Genomic DNA, 18658 nt, shown 5'->3' with positions numbered 1-18658 from the left:
AACTGCTGCAGCTAAGGGAACTTTTTTGACACAGTTGTGACTATTGGAAACAAAATATTCTCTTACAGCAACCTGGACTCATGCATTGCACAGTCTTGTAGCAATTATACAGTCTTTTTTTTGGAAAACATGTTATAAAGGTGTTTTAAAAACACCACTTCCAATAATAGGTTAACAGCATCCAACTGCGTTTGGTTATAGTCCATTACTTACACTTTTCAAATTCCCAGAAGCCAAACTTACATTAACCAGGTCAGACTGCAAGAATTTTCAATTGAGTACATCTACTTCAGGAAAAATTACAGTTTGCAACTTCATATCACAGGAGGCTTTTAGGTGCAGAAGAACAACGTGCATCATTGCAAATATTGTTACTTTCCTAGCTTTGCACAGTGTTTGGATGGACAAGACAAATGCATCAGAAACTAAAACAGCCCTCACTCAGACATCTGCTTGCAATCAAAGAAATATCAAATTGATAATGAAGGCAACAAAAAGTAAAAAAAGTCAACAGATAAGTTTCAAACTCTACATGAACTATTTTTTCTCCACAAATGAGGGCTAAAAATTTTCATTCTGTGCAAGAACAACAATCCGTGTGTATTCACTTGTTTCTAGGACATGCAACTTTTCAGAAAACAATAAGACCCAGGTTCATCCCACTTAATTCAGGGGGCTGAGCAAAGCAGGCTGATAAAAAAATGGCAGGGTGTTAAAAAGGGTATTCCTTTTACTGGTCTGTTTCCATATGGCAAATCTTAATTCCTTATTGGTACTTTTGTTTTACAGTCTAAACGATCACTTTCTAAAGACAAATCACAGAGCTAGAACCCCATGTCTCTATTAAACACACCTAGACTGTCAATGCTGCAAACAGAGTAAATGTTATTGCCAGAACAGGTAAGTTAGCATCTTGTGGGAGAAAATTGATACAAAGCAACCAGACTTGCTCTGATACTGACTCAAGAAGTATTGGACTGCAATAAACCCCACCACCACCTTTAGGTTTGCTTCCAAGCTTGTTACAGAGCTTTTCTACAGGAATAAAGGAAGAGGGCAGGAAAGAGAGAATGTGTTTTTTAGTGCACAACAGTAAATTTAGCAGAATACAGCAATGACAAAGATTAGTCAGGTAGTTAAAATGGGAAAAAGAGAAACAGGGCTTTGCTTTTGATGGCGATAAAGAAAAGGTCTCAAGTTTCTCTCTTTTTTTCTGTTTCATCAAAGGGTACCCAGAGCCTAAAGGCTTCTGCAGCTGGGGAAACAGCTACGTGCTACTATGTAGTTTCCATTTTAATGACCATCTACAGCAACTTTTACCATTCAGTCCTTCCCCACCACAAACGTGTAACTTCTTATATAATTCAGACTGCAGCTTTTCCAGCAAAGTATAAAATAAAACTCCAGGAGAGCTAGAAGCACTCTGTTCTCTGACACATAATCCTGTTGAACCGTATTTATGTTTTTCCAAATTTTTAAACAAACAGTTGAGTTTTGACCATAAACTTGAGTGACACACCTTGAGAAGTGGCTGGAATGCATCTCTAATAGGGTGTAGAGCAACCAACAGGTTCTAGGCTTTGATACAAGAAAGCACAGTAATAAACCACAAGCATTCCCACTGACTTTCCATAAGCATTAAAAATATATGAGTAGTAATGGTAAAGCTTTACTCAATTAGATGTTTAAGTATTCCAGATAGCCAGCTTGGATTTTTCTTTTTTATTTGTTTTCAGGGGAGAATGACAGCTAGAGGGAAAGGGAGAAGGAAATAAGTTCCATCTTTGCAAGCAATCCTAAAGGACATGGCATTGGACTATGACTAGCATTTAACTACAGAGTCTGCTTTTGCCAAGTATGTACAGCTTTCCAAAACATGATTATGGGCTGCCAAGTGTGCCCATTGTTGCATCTCCATTATGTGCTTTTAACACTATCACACAACTTAGAGAACAACTGGATAAAACAAAAACAAAAACATGCATTCACACCCATGGAGAATTCTACTTACTTAGAATTATTTTAGTTTTGCTAAATCACAAAATGCATTTGGAAGTGCAAATATAAAGGTATATTCCCATATGCTCCAACATCTTATTTGTTACTCTGGGGCTAAATTAACCTTTTGTTTTTGAGAATATATTTCTCAGATGATTAAAAAACATCAGGAGAGAACATCAAACTGTAACTGAATTTACAAATAACCTTTCTACTCCTGAATCTGGAGAGTTAGTTTAACTTCAGAGGCTGCTCCAACATGCAGTGTTAGCAGAACTCCTCAAGGAGCTTTCTACCAGCTCAGAAATGCTGAAGCTCAGTACCCTCAGGCCCTTTCATCCTCTGCACTCCTGAGACACCAGAGAAATGCTCAGGAGTAGATGGGTTGAAAAAATACCAGTCAAGGATAACAGGAGGTGCAGGAAGAGGGACTGCAAGCATTTACTTCAGTTTCTTTGTCAAAACTCTTCTGGAAGAGGAGGAAATGGACTAGTCCATGCTTCTTACCACCCCATCATAATCTAAGTCTGCTGTATCTGCAGAAGAATGATAGTCTAAGCATGGTAAGTAAGTCTGGAGCTTAGTTTTTATATTACTGTTTACCAGCCTTCTGAAAAAGTCTACATCCCAGACTCAAGGCCATGTGGAAGCAAGGGATTCTTCCCTGTATTAAGAGGTCTAGGTAGGGTCTATCACAGATGCCTGCTTAAAAAAAAATAAAATCTAGTCATGTGGCCCCTTGCTACCTCTGAGGACCCACTCAAACTTTTAATACAGGACAACTGAGATTATTTCCCCTCCGTTTTAGGTAGTAACACCCAAGCACGAAGACAGTTTCCTAAGACAAGTTATACACACTGATAACAGTCAGCATGGACAGTTACAGGACTGGGCTTGAGTATGCACTGAGAGAACATGGATCTGACATTGCAGAGGCAGCCTAGGACAGTCCAAAAATGAAACTCAATAGTACAGGACAAACTAATGTTCTTCTCTATCCCTTATCCCTGAATGCAGGGGTCCTTCATATTAGAAGACTTTAAAAGCATGTTAAGAATAAAAGATCTGTTGGTGGAAATAAGCGTAAATGCACAAGGAATTAAGTAAAACAAAGTAAGTTAAATTATCCCATATGGGCTCCATGTTGCATATGGCAATCTCACAGGGACAGAAGGTACTCCGTACAGTCCGTGAAACCTGCTTTCAACAATACAAAGGAACAAGAATGAATGTTGTATAACCAAAATAAGGAGATGTGGTACTTCAGTTGTGGACTTCACCATTGACCCATTGTATGTGATATACATAATCTCAGCCAACTGGCAGCATGTGAATGAAAATATCAGAACTACCCAGCTCCTGTTATTGAAATCTACTTTTTCCCCACAATTAGGTTTAGAGGCTTTAATTATGTGGGTAGATCAAAATAATTTCTAACTAATTCTGTAATGGATTAGGATATATTTCATTAGATTTTATCCAAAAAAATTCATAAAGAGAATAAGTGCCTTGAAAAAACTATGCTAATGCATATTCTATACACATTGAAATAAAATTCAAGTCATTTCCTGACAATGCAATTTTTGTATTAATGTGTTTGCATTCAGAACTGTAATGTACCCATGCCAAATGCTTATGCATTCACAATTAGCTTTCTTTTCAAAACTATTATATATTGTATGCAGTCCTTTATTCTCTTTGGTGTAATAAGGACAGAGTTTAGCATTTGACATAAGGTGCTTCTATTTAATGATGTCAACATCTATTCTCAGCCAACTGTGCAAATTGCTTAGGCCAGTTCTATCCCTTTTGATACTATCCCACACAACTGTCTCAATTCTCAGAGATGGAGACATGTAATGTATACAATGATATCTTCACTGTGTACATTAGACACCAACATAGACCACTATGCATTTATTTGTTAGGGTTTTTTTCAGTTACTCACTGAATGCTAAATATAGTGCAAGACCATCATCAGTTAAGAAGCCTGCAGTGCACCAGATTTTGTTAGAGCATTCTATGAATGACATATAGCACCAGTCATTTGCCTTATGAATTGTATTTCCACATTCTTTTTCACTAGCAGAGGGATATAAAACACTTAATATATGCATACATTTTAAACAGCTGGGTAAACAAGAAAGGGACTGTCTAGAGAAGGAAAATGCCAATACTTATAATTTGAAATAAAAATTAGATACCTACCACTTTTTCAGAGGGTTATATTTCAACAATGCTTTAGTTTTTAGTCTAATCTCATGTAGGATGATGGCTTTTGCCTTCCCCTGCTCCCATATTTAACCTTGCTCTCCTCACCTCACCCCACAACAGAATTGCAGTTTAGGTGGGAAAGGGCCTCTGCAGGTCATCTAGTCCAACCTCCTCCTCAATGCACAGTTAACTTCAAAGCCTGATCATGTCAAGGATGGTAAGTCCACAGTCTCCAACCTGCCTGTTCCATTGCTAAGCCACTTGCTATGAAAATGTTTTTCTTTACATCCAGTCAGAATTTACCTTGCTTCTACTTGTGACTGCTGCCTCTTGTCTTTTTGTTGTGCAACTGTGAGAAGAGTCTAGTTTCCCCTACAACACCTTGTTAGGTCCCTGAGATAGTAATTAGATGCCCTCTTAGCCTTCTCTTCTCCAGGCCAGATAAACAGCTCCTTCAGTCTCTCTGTCTATATCTTATGTTTCAGTCCCCTAACCATATTAGTGGCCCTTCATTGCACTCTCTTCAGTTGGTCAATCTCTCTTCAGTGCTGTGAAGCCTGAAACTGGACACAGTACTTCAGATGCAGCCTCACAAGTGCTGAGTAGAGGGGAATAATCACTGCCATTGACCTCCTTGCTACACTCATCCTAATGCAGCCCAGTATGTGGTTAGCTTTTGTTGCTGGAAGGGCGCTCTACTGACTCAGGTACATCTCAGCCTGTTCACTTGCGCTGTCAGTCTTTCTCATGAAACCTTACAAAACTCTATTACTGCCTTTGCTGCTGCACTTCTCTTCCTACAGGCTGCATAGTTTGGTCTTAAAAGGGAGTGGATTCATTTGAATAGTCCCAGTTTGCAAAGTTAGGTGTACCAGGACACAATTAAGCAAAATAAAATTTTGGCTTAATATGAAGAACAGCAAGAGAAACAGCTGAGTGGTTATGTAAGAGCCTCCCAAGGGAAGAAGTGGCAGACTTATGGCTCGTTGCATTCACAGCCCAGAGAGGACAAGGCTGTATTAAGTATTTGTTGTACAGCACAGTTTTGTATTAGATGTGTAATTTTTTTTAGTGGCAACAAGTTTGCAACAGCTTGTATTTGCTATATTCCATGCTTCTAGATCCTCAGAACTACAACATGTGTAAGAAAGATTTAATTAGCTTATAAAAACAGTTCCAAACAGAAGCTAAATGGGAGGAACTGACTAGTAGGAGGATTTCTTCTTGAATGTGTGTCATTTCGCTGTTTGGCAAGGGAATGAAACTGGAAGTGAATGCACCAAAATTTCATAAGACTTTTTCCCAACTATCCAAAGCATGCCTGTTTCATCAGCTATTTCCAGTATTTAAGGTGTTTTCCAAGGTACAGGAGATTCATCTTCAGAATCAATGGTTTGCCCTTTATGGCAATCTGTTGGAGTGTTTTATTTTATAAAGCTCACTAACCAAAATTAAGGGTAATGCTATGCTTAATGCAGCAGTGAAAATTTGACTAATATGAGAAGAATTATTCTAATTTCTTGACAATTCTGTCCCTAGCTACTTCCTCTGTTCACAGACTGGGACATACCAGAATAACTCTTTATTTCCACTTCACAGGACAACATTCACACATATATGAAATGCTAATCCCAGGAGCAAATCCTCACCTTGAAGAACTGATTTCATGTTTGTACTATGTTATCCAATTATCTCACCTGTAGTGCTAGCATCTGTATAACTGTTCAGAGTTTCTTAAAATGTTTCTGCCATCTAATCAGATGTTAATGGAATGGAAAGAACTTATTTGTGGAATGAAATGAGAGTCATAGCAAACAGTCAGCTGGGGAAGATTTTATGTCTGTCTGACCTTCTGGCTAGCCGTCGGTCTCTGTCCCTCCTCTGTGTAGATCAGTCAAAATGCACTTCTGTCTGAGTACTGAGTTTCAAAGACAGTGGTATCTTGGAAGCCCTGTATACTACAAGAGGAGGTTTTCAATGGCAAACACAGTCTTTGCTTCTCACTTTTGATCTGAGGTATTGAGCTTTAAAAGCCGTATATAAATGGATCAGCTGTCATTCTTTAAAGCATTATAAATGCTCTCCCTGCCTTTTGAGGCTTGTAAAAATCACCTAATGTATTAAAAGCCTAGTAGCTTTATATGCAGAAGGATACAAAAGGTAGACCAAATTTTAGAAGCTGAAATATTGGTCAGAGATTGCATAAATTCTACAGGAGCAATACATAAATAGAGATCTCTGCTACGACATGCTGTTACTGCTCTGATTTGCTTATACTGGTGCTATAGAGAGATCACAAGGAGAAGTCTTGAACACAGATCTCTAATTACAGGAATGGGAAGGTGTAGGGTAGGGGTGATGAGGGGAAGAGAAACAAAGTGGATTTTCTCTCTTTTTTCACAGTTGCCAAAGACTAGTATTATTGGTCTCTGAATCGCTGCTTATATACAAGAACAGCAGCCATATTCTGATCTTTATAGGGTGTCAAACCAACAGAGCAGCATTAAATACTAAAATCAAGGGCAACTTAATCTCACCACCATTAATCTTTGAGAAACAGCCTTATTACCTACAACTTACTCTTCTGCACCTCTGTCCCATAGTTAGCTAGACACGAAAGTAAAAGACCCCAATTATGGTTTAAGAACCTGATATAAATCCTACTGAAACTGATGGGGAAAAGCTTCCACTGACTCCTCTGGGCTTCAATTCAGGTGGTAATCAAGAAGAAAAAATCCGTCAAATTAGTTGCAACATGCCTGTCTTAGAAAGATGAAGACATATAACTGAAAGTAGCTGAAGCAAAACAGCACTGAATGAAACACCTATCACTTTAATATTTTTTTCCACTAGGTTGTTCAAAGAATGTACTGGTTTGGGTTACAATTCCCCCCCCCCCCCCAGTTTACAGTACGAGTCTTCATTTATTTTGAATAGTGTGATTCTGCATAGTAGCAACACTGTGGCTTTAATCATTCAAGATCCAAATTCAAAGTCTCAAACACCTGTTATATTCTGCACATTCTCTACTTTTGAACCATACATTTTTTGAAAGAGAAAGCTTTTCAAGAAAGGTAAGACCTTGTGCCTCTTACAACTATTTACCCCAGTTTAATGACACGATTTAGTTACACTAGCACAGATTGCCTTCAAAGACTGCACTTTTGCAACACAAACTTAAATTCACTGGGTTAGACTGGATTATGTCAGCACAAGGTTTCCACTGTCCAAACACTGCCTAGCTATTTTAGCAGTTTACTTCAATATGCCTAAGCAAATCTAGTTACCACATTTTTATTTCACCATTGAGTCAAGGCCTTAGATCATATGCAGAAAGAAAATTACCAGGGTTGGTTCTGATGGACATCTTTCTCCCCCTGAAACACTTTCTGTAAATTCTAGCAAAGCTGTGTAGCTGAAGGATAATGGTAATTGCAGAAATTGCAGAGGAATGCACACAAGTGATCCATCCAAGTGAATGTACACAAGTGATTCCACATCTAAGAAGCAGGGAATGAAGACAGTTTGTATGTTTCACTGCAGGCTGTTTGATAAGACTTTCCCAAATGATGTTTTACAGCAATAGTTACGCAAAAGGATTCTGTTCTTTTTTAATGCTACCATTCAAAAGCCATCAACCATGAAAGCACATCTTTCTTGCACATATTTGCAGTTTTTACTGAGGGTGCGGAACATAGTACCTTCAAGAGCTGTCAAAGTATTGTTACAGGCTTGAAGTACAGATTAGGCAAAAGGCAGAGAGCTTAAAGGATTCAAGCTACTATGTATACTGTGTGATTTGCAAAGTGTAGAGAAAAAACCATCACTTTCCAATTACACATATACAAACAGATAACTGCAGCATTTAAATATGTCAGGAGCAGAATTTACCTTTGTAAAATTAAAACCAAACTAGAACTACCAGCAGTGGTTTGGAACTTAATCAGTCACTCAGGGAGCTTTAACAAAATCAGAAGTATTCCAGTGCCTTGAAATTTCTCAGGCACTCATTGCTTGGAAGTCATATTGCCAAAGCATCATGAATTCTACTAACAGTTTTTTTCTTTTTCAATAAAGTAGCAAGACACATAGCTTTTTATTTTTAAAGAACCCTTTACAGTCCTTTCTGAGTCAGGCAAGAGTCCTTTTCCTGGGTAAGGGTAGAAGAGAATAACTACAAAGGTATTAATCTTACTTGCTCCCATACATATTGGCAAAAGTGCTAGAGCAGGGCTCATTTTGTAGCATTATAGAAGCCTCAAGTGAACTGAATGCCTCCCCCACCTCATCTCCAAAATATTTTTGCAGGAAAAGATATGAATTATTGACAGAGGCAACTGCCTATAAAATTTTGTGAAACTATATCTGTTACAGAAGATAAATATTTCTCCACCATTCCAATTTAAAATAGATGAACAGCACTTATTTTTTATATTAGGCTTCTAGCTGAAATTCAGAACTACAGCTAAAATGTTATTGTACTATTATTGTAAGAGAAATGTTGAGAGTTCCTTAATTATAGTGTTGCCAGTGAGAACCACTGTTGCAAACACACAAAGAAAGGAGGATTAAAAGAACCGAATTCACCCCTGGAGAAATTCCAATGGAGGCAGTTGCATTGCCTTGAGAAAAGCCTGACCTACAGGTATTTTCCTTAGAAGACTGGGAAGTATTTTTTGAAATGTTCCTCTTTATTTAGTGACCAATAATCTACATATAGGCCTAAGCACGTACAACAGTTGAAAACATGTATCTGAAATAGAAGAACCAAATTTAAGGAGTTCAGGTGTTAAGCAATAGCCATAAATCAAGAACTGAAATGTGGATAGTCATAAGAGCCACAACATATATATCCGTCTCAAGTGTAAACGGTACCTGTTGCTCAGGACAATTATTGGAACTTCTGCCCACTTAAGAGCCTGTGTAGAAGCACATTTCACCACTGACAAAGTGGTGAAAACAAGCAAGTATCTAAAGCTCAGGTACCGTTACCATACTAAGTATGTTTTTATTGTTGCAAATCCTCATCTTGAGTGCTAGGCTCTTGCTTCCAAAAGTGTGAGACACAGGTAATTCCAGTTGGCAAGAGGATACTCTGGGGTGACAGTACTACTTTTATATCACAACTTGGACTTCTTGTGTTGGATACCTTGTCACTTAAGCTCCCTGAATAAATGGACATTTCAGAACTGCATCATTTCTTTCTTCATTTCCCACCTAACAATAACAAAGAATTGTTTCCCGATTCTGCATAGGTGTTTTGAGAATCATTCATTCTCCTTTATTAAAAGCACAGGAAATCCCATGATGAAGTTAGAAATGTGCTTAGTACAGGATTTCAACAGTGTGTGATAGACAGTTATAGAGAACATAAATTTAATTACAAAGATTAAAAGCAACAAACAGCAACACTGCCCCTTCCCTGACATCCCAACCACAGACACACAACAGTTCCCCAATTTTCTAATCTCTAGTCACAAGCAATCATAAGCTTGTGAAGAACTAGCTCAAGCAGTTTTAGCATTTAAAATTTGCTCTGCTACATTTAATTCTACTGAAGTTTACTCTTTCACACCCACCCACCTCAGCTGGTTTTGCACAGTCCAGAACTTTGTTTTTACCTGTCTGAATTGTCAGCTAAATTAAATTGCCAGATTCTCTGCTGTAGTGGCTAACACACATGTACCTATTTTATTCCACTGACTGTGGAGAAAGTAATCTCTGAGAGAGCAGTAGATTCTTTAACCCAAGAGCTAAATTTACTACGACTTGTCTCATAATGCCTCAAGTGACACAGAAGCCCATAAGCAAATAAGCTGTGACCGGGATGTTAAGGAGCAAATAACACCTCTACAAAGACATGCCTTCCACAGATGTAGCATTTTCTGACTCAAGCACATGACAATACATAAGTTAACTTTTGTCCAGACCTGCTGATATGTTCTCTTCAAGAAGTGAGACCCAATCACAGAAGCAACATAAACTGGTGTGGAAACAGCAAGTTTCCAAGAACATTATTCTGTAACTTAATTACATAAGCTATGCGTGTTACTCAGAAATTCATTTAGAGACAGAAAATCAGGCTGGGAAGTGAGACTTGACACTGGGAGCAGAGGTGAAGAGAGATATTGCAGTTCATAGGTGTGCCATTTGCCTTAATAAGTACTTTGTGATGCTGAGATCACTCAGTGTATATTAAATAATTCATAGCATCACAACTTGCATACATGTAATATTATATACTGGCTTTCAGGAACTGCATTACCTATAAAATGACTTCTATTTTTGTTCACAAAGTATATGTTTGTCTGATGATGTGCTCGAGGGGGCTCATTAAATTACTAATGTAACTATTAAACTATTAAATTACCAATTTTGAGGGATCAATTCAAAGCACATTGAGATAAGCATAAATCCAAAGTAAACCAAGTGTCTCTTCACTTCAGTGACCCTCCTGTGAGGCTCTGAATGCTGAAATCTCTTTCTCCTGACAGCATTAACCTGTTCTTTGTATGACCCTCGTGGCCAAAACACTGAAGTAGTTATTCCTAGGGGTCACAAAACATTCTGTTTGGTAGTACATAATGATGGGGGGTGGAACGCTTGGTTTGTGTTTGCTTTGAGAGCCCGGGGGAGAGATTGCTCCTTAAGCTTCCTGACAAGATGCTTATTTTTATTCACATTGTCACTATGTTTTCCCATGAACAAATATTTATACTTCAGAGGAAATGTTTCAGTAACATGCAACAGGCAGGATAAGAAACATGTTCACTTCCCTTCCCTTTATTATGAGAAAGCAATTTTGCTTACATGAGAAAGTAAATAAATAGATTCTCTAGAGATGCCTGGGAAGGAGTCATTCTTGCAGGGAACCTGTCTTGAAAATATTGGCAGCATGTCACTGTGTTAGATGGCCTGTAGAGGTTTCATTTGTAATTGCAAGAAATAAATACATCAGAGATTTATTGTTTCCTTTGTTCAGAGAAACAGACCATTCTTGTACAATCCTGTCTTAATTAAAATATTTTCCCTTCTGACAAATTTTAGTAGCATGTTATGTTCCTAGCTGCATTACTATAAAGTACATTTAACACATATGGCAAGATATAAAACCACCTTTTGGTAATGCTTCTGAACATATAACAGACTGGGAAGGCCAATGGGTGAAAACAACCTAATTTCACTGACTACTCCAAAATTTGAGCAGGGGGCTGGACTATATGACTTCCTGAGGTTCCTTACAACCTTAATTTTCCTGTGATCCTAAATTAAGGAGATGTATTTTTTTTTTTCTAACTTACATGCTTACTGTATGAACCTGTGAAGATCTGGGTGGGGGACTTGGCAAAAGCATTATTAACATGCACCTGTAATTCAGGATGGCAACAGCCCCACCTTTTCCCTAGGCTGCACAGAGCAGGCAAAAAGCAAGCTGCCTGGTTGCATGAAAGAGTGCCTGCGTATTTATGGTACAAACTCTTTCTTCATCCCAGGATCTCACTCATTTCCTGCATCTGGAGTTAGTCTGTGTAAGTATTCACTCTTGAAAATTAGACTTAGCAGCTTCCGTTTCTTTTATGCTTTGAAGAAAAGCTTGACATTTGGTCGAAAGCTACTATGTGCAGAAGCTGCCCATTACACTAACTCCGCAACAATGCGGATCCTTTATACATTTGTTTTTGTCTACTGGAATATCAGAACAAAGCTGACTAATCCTGTAAGTGAAAACATTAATTCTAGAACTTTTCAGTTGAGACTTTCAGTACAAAGTTCTCCAAGTCACAGATGTTATAACTTTAAAATACCTGACCAAAAGCTGCTGGACAGAACAGCAGCAGTGACACGCAACACTAAGTGAAAAGTGTCAGGGTTTTTTGTTTTGTTTGGGTTTGTTTTATTTCTCCTTGGGAATACTTACCTCACAGGAGAAAACAACGTTCATATCCATTTTTAACAGCTTGATCAAAAGCAGAATTCCATTAAAGATATTTCATTTCTCTTACTGTGGCACTCCTGAAGGAGAAAAAAGAAAGAAAAATTAAAAAGAGAGAGAATAAACCTTACTATTTTCAGTCTAAAATTGTAACACATGCAATACCAAAGACATCTCTTATGATCTATTTTATATTGTAAAACAGGACTGCTTGGTCAACAAAACAGTCTTTCAAAGCTTCAAACAGGTAAATTGAATATCTGCAGTAAAGTATTAACTGTTCACTCCAATGCACTGAAGAAATCATGGGTAGATAGATCAGCTTTTGAGCATAAGTGGAGATTGACACAGCTCTGTCAAATAAAGCTTGTTCTTGAACAATTTTCCTCTGGATTTAGATAAAAAAAACAACAACCCAGCTTACGTGTCAGAACCAAACACCGCTGTATCACAGTTAACCAGCTCTTCATAGGTTAGTTAACAGGGTCTGAGGATGGGGTTTTTGCCCACCTTCAAGAAGGTGACAAGACTCTAAAATATGAGCTGACAGCCTGATGACAGGTGAACTGGGACTTCTGTGTTGCTTCCACCTTTGGTCCCAAATGAAATTAATTATAGAAGTGCTTCATTGGGTTTGGTAAATGTCTGCATTATTGTCACTTGGGTCCCACCCAGGAGCAAGGCTGAGGTTTTCCAAGAACCTAAGGTGGGAGCAACATTGGTTTCACCTCAGATGCTGCCCTAAAAGCAATGCTCAATGACACAAGTAGCTTTCAGAGGTTTCATGCTAGCTTGAAAAGCAGAAGTGAAATGCAGATTCTTCAGCTGAAGGGACTAGCGGCCTGCTTAGCTTTTCTAGGTATTTCTCCCTCCTTATCTGCAACATTTCAGAGTTGAATTTAGGACTGAAGTTAGTTTTTCACAGAAATTCTCACCTTCTGTAGATACCATGCACAGGACAACAGTGAGGGTGAACATAGAAACTGAAGTAACACCTCATTCCACCTTTGTGGAATAGACAAGCCACTGGAATTGACACTAGAGCTAGAGGTATGATATTTATATCCTTCTAGAAGTCCTTCCCTTCCATAGAAGCACCTTTGCTACTTATCCATAAGCATTTTAGTAGCAAAGACCGTATCAGTCTTCCTTAGCTACCATGTTTTATGCAGCTACGACTGCTGAGAATCTTACCATCTTTTCTATTGTCTTCACCCTGACTTTCTCCAAGGCAGGCCCTTAGAGCCTCCACACATAGCTCCCTTTGTGAGCCCTACAAATAACAGCCTTATTCCACAATGAAACAAAACTCCAAATAATAAATTAAGTAGTGGCATTAGCACACACAGGGCTTTCAAACTATTTAAATACCTATTTATGTGATACTGTACCATTCATAACTGTTCATTTGTTTCCTCAGTACTGATGGTAGATTAGAAGTTATTCTTTCAGAACATCCCTTTTCAGAAAAAAAGGGATCTGGTTTAACTGATCATAAACTCAGAGGTTTCCCTGGTTTTATTTCACCAAGATCTCATACATTTCAACCAGCCTTTCTCTGCTTTGCCGTCATTAAAATCCACAGACATGGCCTCCGCAGATACATCAAGATCCTTCTCACTCTCAAACAGACATGCAAAGCCCTTCCACCAGCTCACTCATAATTCTTTTTCAGAAATCATTAATTATTTACATTTTTGTCCTATTAAAGGCCACATTGAGACTCTCCTGCTTGCTGAGAGATTTTTGTAATTGTTACGCTGTAAAGTCAGACCCGTTGTTTGAAGAGTGTAAAAAGATAGAAATGTAGTTAAACCTGATTTTCATCATTACTAAAGCATAAGCCTAAAAGTTCCACTTCACAGAAATAAAGTTTCTGGCCTCTATCCCCCGCCCCTCAACCTCACTTCAGCTTTCTGGTTTTGAAGATAGCTGGGACCACAAAAGAATGGTTCTAATCCTAATTAGCATTGTGCTGCCTGATTACAACTCCAAATTGTAAACATCTTCCCTACCATGGTGGCAGAGGCAGATCTTCCATTTCTGTGATGGCGATCTGTGCTCAGAAGAATAGAGCAGCTAAACCTTATGTGCAACTTCCTCATCCGAGTCTTCAGGAACTCACAGCTGAAAAGACAGCTGGCTTTATGTGACTCTTATCCTGTGTGCCTGCACCAGAGAGCATCAGTTTTGGCCATGGCAGTGCAATTCTTTCTCTCTCCCATCCACTCCTCACCCGGGCAGGCATTACCTGAACTAATGCTTGCCCACAACTGCAAGCGCACTATAGTGCTGTCTGCAGGACATGCAGTAAGGTCATGATAAGCTGAGGGAAACTAAAGCCAGCTGGAACAAACAGTAATTCAGTGAGGGATGTACTTATATGGTCTAATTCTCCAAGGTGGGGAACTTCCTTTGAATGGGCAGGAAGGGGACGAGCAGGTGGTTGTTGCCACAGTTTGGCAGGTGATACAATCGCAGTGCAAACCAGGCCCAGAAGGAATGCAGATGAGACCATGTGGAACACTGGGCTCCCTGGATGGCTTCTTGGGGCCAACGCATAACCAGTCATGTGTGATCTGGCCTAGGAGCCTCTTCTGCTATGGACAAGTCACTCCTCTAACACAATGACACTAGAGAAAACTCAAGGAAAACTCAGCCCAATTTTCTCCTCAAATCCACCCCAGCTTCACCTTTGGGTTGTTCAGTAGCCTTGTTGATCCAGTCTTTTTTTCTCCCCCAGTTTTTTGTTGGGCTTTTTTTTGTTTGGTTGGCTTTTGGATTATTACCAAACTAACAATATTGCAGAATTTTATCCTCTCAACCTACTTAAGAGCTTCCGTTTACCAGCCTATCATCTCTATATATTGCTTTCATATTTCTGTAACGTCACACATTTTCAGTACATCTGCCCAAAATCTCTCAACAAACTTTGAGTGATTATGTAGAAGAAAAGTAACTGCTTGTAAGTATGATGTTTCTGCTTTGTTTAATATGGTTTTACTTCAAACTTTTGCCTATAAAAGTTCAAATACTGGAAGAAGTTCAAGTAGAAGAAAGGGCAGAACCTTAGTTCACTGTTGTAATCTTTACTATGACACACCTCACTTGCTGTACATTACATGGTTGAACAGACAGTAGAAATTTTACTTTCCATTGATACTTAAACTAACATTTCCCCTCAACATATTTTCAAACCTTTAATGTTCCAGAATCCATAGTAAATGCAAGTGTTTTGCCCTTCCTACTTCAGTTTAGACAAGTGTGTTTTTTCTGGGGTCTCCCTTAGAGATAAAGGAATTTTTTCCTCTATTGATTATATAGACAAAAGCAACCAATGACATGTGATGTAAATACCTTTATTTAACTACGTACAAATGATGGCATTTGGTGAGAAGCTGATAATCAGCTTCTAAAAGAAGACAGGATACTATGATTGCCACTAACCCTGCCTTAGGAGCATCCACAACGAGTCGGTTAAACAAAAGCGTATGCATTAAAGCTATAATTTCCTATGCTCCCCAAGTAGGGAAAAGTTTTGCTCTTTTCTCATTCCTCTTTTCTGAGAGCTGCAAAAGAGCTGGGCAGGGTACAGCCTGCTGCTTCTCCCCCAGAGGTCCTCAACAACTGTAAGGAACAGAAGGGGCTCTCTAACTTCATCCTCCTGCTAGTCTTTTTGCAGACATGTCCTTCTTCGTAACCAGCTCCTCTTGTATCCGATTTTCTATATGCATTTGCACTCTGTACCGATTGCAAATTTCATTCATGTAATGCAGAGACCCGTTAATAATTTAAGATTAAAAAGGAACCCAAGAGCAGGAATATTCCATTTTTGCTCATGCAATAGATGTTACTTTGCTAGTACGTCAACTCAAGTTATCTTTGTGCATGCTACATTAATTCAGTAAATTGCTTTTCAAACATAGTGCATTCAGAAAGTGCCTGGAGAATCCGTATGAGAGGAAAGTTTAATTTTTATGGTGAATGTGCTAGATCAATATCCAGAAAGAGAAATACGGACAGATTTTAGTTTTGTCCATCGAGTTTTCAAAGAGAGGGGGCAGCCAGAATAAATCGTATAAAGAAGCCCCCTGCACAAACAAGGAAAAGTCGTATCAGGTGTAGTGATCCCAGCACACTATTTACACCGTGTTCAACCAGAGAAATAATAAATACGTCTAACGGTATCTAATAGCTCAATAGCGTTGCAGCGGAACCGCCTGCACACCCAAGAGAGCTGTCAGCATTTTTAGCCTTACCGGGGAAGGGAACGGGACACCAGGTCGGGCCAGGCAGGTGCCGGGTCTCCCCCAGGGGCGGAAGCCAGAAGCGGCGGCCCCGCTCAGCAGCCCGGAGGAGCCGGGAGCTGCTGTCAGGATCTGCCCTCGAAGAAGGGCGGCGGCGGCCGGCTCCCCCCGCCCCCCGGCAACGCCGCCCCGAGCCCCGCGGTGCCTCAGCCGCCCGCCGCTCCTTCCTCCGCGGCAGCTTCCCTCTCCCTTCGGGTTCAGCAGAGCTTGCCACCGCGTCCGGCTCCGGCCCCGCTGGGTCACCCGCGTCCCGACGCGCCCGGCCCGGCGAGCGCCCTGGAGAGACTCGGGCACCGCCTGACAGCGGCGCCTGCCTCCCTCCCTCCCTGCCTGACATTCGCCCGCCCCGCGGGAGCGCGACCGGGGCCGCGCGTCTCACCTGAGCGCGGAGCAGGACCCGCTGGGGGGGACAGACAGGGTAGAACTGCCAGCCGCCGGCGCCGCCCGCAGCGCTCTGCCCGGCGCGGCCCGCCTCCTCAGCGGTGCGGTGCGGTGCGCCCGGCCTGCCCTGCCCTGCCCGGTCCGGCCCGGCCCGGCCCGGCCCGGCCCGGCCCGGCCCGGCCGGCGGGGAGCGGAGCGGCTGGCACGCCCCAGCCAACCAACCAGCCAGCCGCCCGCCCCAGGGCGGGCTGCGCCCGGCCGTCACGTGAGCGCACTTGAGCACGCGGTGCCGTTACAGCCGTTGTAGCCGTTACGGCCGTTACAGCCGCGCGTGGCGGGAAAGGCGGGGGTGGGGTGGGGTGGGGAGGGGAGGGGAGGGGAGGGGAGGGGAGGGGAGGGAGGGAAGGAAGGAAGGAAGGAAGGAAGGAAGGAAGGAAGGGGTGGTGCGGTGCTGCTCTCTGTGGTGCCGCGCGCTGCCTCTCAGGTGAGGTGCGACGGCTCCGGCTGCCCCGGCGCGGGTGTAGCTGTGGCCCCTACGGGGCTCTTCGCCCCCTCGCCCGCCGCCCTTCCTGCTCCTCGGCAGAAATCGTTTCCAGGGATTGAGGGGCTGCCGAGGCAGGAAATCCTGCAGGGCCCTGCGGGGGGAGCGGCCACGCTGGCGGGGCCGGGCTCGGACGTCCCCGCGGCGGGGAGGTCCCCTGTCCCCCTCCTCGGTATGACTAGCGAGGACACCCACACTCCGTGTAAGCACACGCGTGATGAAACGTTGAATTGGATTGCGGGACTGGGGTCTGTGCGTTTCTATGGAGTGGGTATACTTCTGCGTTTAACATTTCTGTCTGCTGAGTAAATTACACTGCACTGTTCACCTCAGTTTCCCCACAAAGAATATTCATGCCGAATCGTAGCTAAAAAGCAGCATTAAGTCCGTTTTCCTGCCAGGATGCTTCCCATTTACACTGTCCTCAGGGTGTCTGACCTCTGTATCAATAAAACACTAACAGGACTCTTTAAAGAGAACAACAGTGGGAAGTCGTAAGCCAGCGCTGTATGGTATTTAAAAGGGTTGTAGAGCATATTGCTGAAATGCTTAGGTGGACTTTGGGGAATGGCTCAGTAGCCTGGTATTAAAGGAAGTCCCTTCTTACTCCATGTCTTGGACTTGATTTTCTGCCCCAGGTCTTTCTGTTTGTGGGTTCAGGAGGAGTTTGGAAGACTGTGGAGACCAGGTACTCAGCCTTTGTGTGGTTGTCAGTGCTTCATGTCACTCAGCAGTGACATTTAATGTTGGTTACAGAGGGTTTCTGACACCATAGCTCTTCTAGGCTAAAGAAAAAATGATACAGGGCCTAAAGACAGCAGGAGCTGGCAGTACAGCAGGTAGAGACAGGCTAGGCTTGCTGTCAAAATGCTCTCCTATTTGAACAGCAGAGATCAGGCATCCTGTTTAGAACTAATGAATCTAGCCCCCAGATCACGAAAACCAGAACAAAAGGGGGTTTCCTTGAATTTGCTTTCTTCTTTTGATGATTTTTATTTCATGTGGTTTCCTGCGGATTCACGAAGACCTGAAATTTACCTGCTGTATACTGTATCAGTACTGCTGTATACATGCATACTGTATCAATACAGTGCTGTATCAATATGCTGAACTGTGCAGCAGAGTGAATTAGCCTGTGTGGAACTCCATGCTGCTGTGGATAGACTGCCTTCAGCACATAAATCATCACTTTAGAGTAATGTCAAGCACCAGCACACCCTGTGCTTTAAAAAAAAAGAAATGTGGGAGGATAATCACAGGATTCCAGGAGCTGGGCCTTTAAAG

At 41.4% G+C, this 18658-nt stretch overlaps 1 protein-coding gene across 3 annotated transcripts in view; it reads right to left on the bottom strand.

Moving 5' to 3' along the window:
* The window catches only part of RHOBTB1 (Rho related BTB domain containing 1), a 55199-nt gene extending 38249 nt beyond the window's left edge, over positions 1-16950 (bottom strand). The window contains exons 1-3 of one of the 3 annotated variants that reach the window (XM_052799716.1): positions 16832-16950; positions 12656-12846; positions 12131-12225 (exon numbers count right to left, since the gene is read on the bottom strand). The gene's annotated coding sequence lies outside the window, so the exon portion shown is untranslated. Of the gene's footprint in view, positions 1-12130; positions 12226-12655; positions 12847-16404; positions 16565-16831 lie in introns of those variants that run through there. The other 2 variants (XM_052799715.1, XM_052799717.1) reach the window with 2 other exon arrangements.
* Positions 16951-18658: the final 1708 nt, after the last annotated feature.

This window comes from Harpia harpyja, chromosome 10 (assembly GCF_026419915.1).
Source record: "Harpia harpyja isolate bHarHar1 chromosome 10, bHarHar1 primary haplotype, whole genome shotgun sequence".
In the NCBI taxonomy this organism is placed as follows: Eukaryota; Metazoa; Chordata; class Aves; order Accipitriformes; family Accipitridae; genus Harpia; species Harpia harpyja.
The sequence above is the reverse complement of the archived record's forward strand: the minus strand, read 5'-3'. Positions and strand labels throughout refer to the sequence as shown.